Consider the following 4,102-nt stretch of genomic DNA (forward strand, 5'->3'; position numbering starts at 1 on the left):
GGGTCGGACTGGATGGCGCATGAGGTCTCTTCCAACTCTATGATTCTATGATTCTATAAAACTGTGTGTGTGTGTGTATACACACACACACATATCAATTGAAATAGTCTTTCAAATGATTAAAACATATCAATCATATCAAAAGTCTTATCTTACAAACTGAGCTTTGTAAACATTGAACCAATTGCTTTGCTGTTCTTACGTCATACTTATGGGCTTGCTTGCTTACATAGCCAGGTCTTAAGATACTTCCTGAAGCTTAAGCGTGAGCACTCTTTAACAGCCTTCTCTAAAGACTAAAACCATCTGAGGACCCAGAGGTTGAGAACCACTGTTTTAAACCATTCTGAACTATTTTAAACCGTTTCAATCTGTCTTCTTTTAATTTGTTTAATACATAATTAGGCTTTTAAACCCATTTTAGATGTACATCGCCTTGAGATCTTTAGACAGAGGAGAAAGCATTTAAATAAACAAATAAAACTTAACACAAAGAAAAGTTCCAGAATTTCACAACTGAATCAGGCATTTTCCTGATAACCCTGTGTTTTTTAATGGACGCTTTTTACGGATTTAATTAGTTTAATGGGTTTGGTTTTTGTAATTTTTGTTTTATTATACTGATTTTTAAAATGAAAAGGGATATGCATTTTGCAAAGCGGATTTCTGATTTTTTTTTTTCCCCCTTGCAGGATTATGACCTGGATGCACCTTGAGCAACAAATGAAACTCTCCTATCATAACTGGCATGGGCAAACTTTGGCCCTCCAGGTGTTTTGGACTTCAACTTCCACAATACTTATATACAATATTTTCTTATATCAAAATAAAGGTTTCTGCTAATATTTAAAAGATTTTCTCTTTTAGGAGGAAACCATGAAAATGAACAAAATCTGGCTACCAATATTAAGAAAACTCTAAAATTACAACAGCAAAACAACAGAGAGTAAACAATCTGGCACATCTAATCACCTCTCAACAAAAGATTCCCCCAGGCACTGCCAAGCCATCAAATGCTAATTAAGATGGTCAGTTGAAACATTCACACCTAGCTCCAGCAGACAAGAGTTCTTTGTGCCACCCTGGTCATTCCACAGATATATAAACCCATTTTCCTATTTCCAACAGGCCCCACTACCTCTGAGGATGCTTGCCATAGATGCAGGCGAAACGTCAGGAGAAAATGCCTCTAGAACATTTTATTTTATTTATTTATTTACTGTACTTGTATACCGCTGTTTCTCAGCCTAGCTGGCGACTCAACGCGGTTTACAACAAAATACCAAATACAATAGTCAACAGTATACAATTTAAAACCATAAAAACATAATACACAATATTGGTACATCAATAACAATCCAATGCATCTCCTGACTAAAATCGTGATCCAGTTTCGTCATCCATATTACCAATCCTTTAATCATCACATTCATTACACCGAATTAACCAAATGCCTGTCCGAACATCCAGGTTTTTAATCTTCTTCGGAACACCATCAGCAAGGGGGCTGATCTTACCTCCATGGGAAGGGCGTTCCATAGTCGAGGGGCCACCACAGAAAAGGCCCTGTCTCTCGTCCCCGCCAGCCACACCTGTGAAGCAGGCGGGATAGAGAGCAGGGCCTCCCCAGAAGATCTTAGGGTCCTGGTGGGCTGATAGGCCGAGATACGTTCGGATAGGTAGGTTGGGCCAGAACTGTTTAGGGCTTTAAAGGCCAATGCCAGCACTTTGAATTGAGCCCGGTAGCAAATCGGCAGCCAGTGGAGCTGGTGCAGCAGAGGAGTTGTATGCTCCCTGCGCTCCGCTCCTGTTAGTAACATGGCTGCCGACCGTTGGACTAATTGGAGCTTCCGAGCCGTCTTCAAAGGCAACCCCACGTAGAGAGCGTTGCAGTAGTCTAAACGGGTTGTAACCAGAGCGTGGACTACCGTGGCCAAGTCAGACTTCCCAAGGTACGGGCGCAGTTGGCGCACGAGTTTTAACTGTGCGAATGCTCCCCTGGTCACCGCCGAAACCTGGGGTTCCAGGCTCAGCGATGAGTCCAGGATCACACCCAAACTGCGAACCTGCGTCTTCAGGGGGAGTGCGACCCCGTCCAACACAGGCTGTAACCCTATACCCTGTTCGGCCTTGCGACTGACCAGGAGTACCTCTGTCTTGTCTGGATTCAATTTCAATTTGTTCGCCCCCATCCAGACCGTCACAACGGCCAAGCACCGGTTCAGGACCTCGACATCCTCCTTAGTAGCAGGTGGAAAGGAGTGACAGAGTTGGACATCATCCGCGTACAGATGACATCGCACTCCGAAACTCCGGATGATCTCACCCAGCGGCTTCATGTAGATGTTAAACAACATGGGAGACAATATTGAACCCTGAGGAACTCCACAAGACAAAGGTTGTGGGGTTGAACAGGAGTCTCCCAGTAACACCTTCTGAGACCGACCCTCAAGGAATGAGCGGAGCCACTGCAAAACAGTCCCTCCAAGACCCATTCCTGCGAGGCGTCCCAGAAGGATACCGTGGTTGACGGTATCGAAGGCCGCTGAGAGGTCCAGCAGCACCAACAGGGACACACTCCCCCTGTCGAGCTCCCGGCGCAGATCATCCACTAAGGCGACCAAGGCTGTCTCAGTACCATGCCCCGGCCTAAAGCCAGACTGTGCCGAATCCAGATAATCTGTGTCTACCAAGAATGCCTGGAGTTGTGAGGCCACCACACGTTCCAGGACTTTGCCCAAAAAAGGGAGATTGGAAACAGGCCGATAGTTGACGAATTGAGTGGGGTCCAGTGATGGTTTTTTCAACAGCGGTTTTGTCACAGCTTGCTTTAAGCTGGCTGGAATTTTGCCTTCCCGAAGGGAGGCATTAACCACCACCTTCACCCACTCGGCCAATCCCCCTCTGGCCTCCTTCAGAAGCCAGGATGGGCAGGGGTCTAGGATGCATGTGGTAGCTCTCATTCCTCCAAGCACCTTGTCCACATCCTCGGTTTGAACCAATTGAAATGAATCCATCAAAACCGGACAAGCAGATGCTCGTGTTACATCCTCAGAGACTGCCGTTAATATGGTATCCAGACCAGAGCGGATCAAAGCGACTTTGTCTGCAAAGAACTGAGCAAAGGGTTCACAGCGAGCTGCCGAGTCATCAGGGCACCCATCCTGCGTGGTGGGTTTTAACAGGCCTCTGACAACTCGGAACAGTTCAGCCGGACGGTTCTTTGCAGACGCAATAGTGGCCGCAAAGAAAGTCTTCTTTGCGGCTTTTATTGCCGCGGCATATGCCCTTAAAAAGGACACAAACCGTGTTCGATTTGGCTCGCTTGGATCCGAACGCCACACGCTCTCTAGTTCCCTCTTGGGGAACTAACCCGGAAAAACCTACAACAACCCAGATTTTCTCTTTATTTCCAAACCTACTACATTACACAAAACACTCAGACAACAGGAATAGATGAAATAAGGAAGACTTTTGTGGGTTCAGGATGCTAAGGGACAGCTAGGGTTCCTCTGGGGGAGAAAAGTCTTCTCTTCCAAGATGAAAATGTTTGGGAACTGCTGATCTAGGCATGTAGTACTTTTTGCCTCCCATCCAAACACTATCCAGGACTGGCCCTGCTTAGCTTCCAGGATCAGACACAATCTGGTGCCTTTAGAGTATTTAAGTCATACAGTAAGTTGTTATTTACACTTTTTGATGTTCCTTTCCAGGAGAAAGTGTAAATTTGTTATCGGATTGCCATCAAGTCGCTCTGGTGTGAGAGAATTAGCCGTCTTCAAGGATATTGCCCAGGGAACGCCCGGATGTTTTTTGATGTTTTCCCATCCTTGTGGAAGGTTTCTGTCATGTCCCTGCATGGGGAGCCGGAGCTGACAAAGGGAGCTCATCCGCGCTCCACCCGGATTCGAACCTGCGACTTGTGGGTGTTCAGTTCTGCCAGCACAAGGGTTTAACTCATTGCGCCACGGGGGGTCTTTGGTGAAATTCTGAAACAACCCTAGCACGTCATCTGTTACTATGCGGATTGTTAAATTTCAATAGTACTGTAATGCGCATGCGCAAATTTCGGAGGCAGTGTAAAAAGCTCTTCGGTACCCTT

Source organism: Anolis sagrei, chromosome 1, assembly GCF_037176765.1.
Source record: "Anolis sagrei isolate rAnoSag1 chromosome 1, rAnoSag1.mat, whole genome shotgun sequence".
Taxonomy (NCBI): domain Eukaryota; kingdom Metazoa; phylum Chordata; class Lepidosauria; order Squamata; family Dactyloidae; genus Anolis; species Anolis sagrei.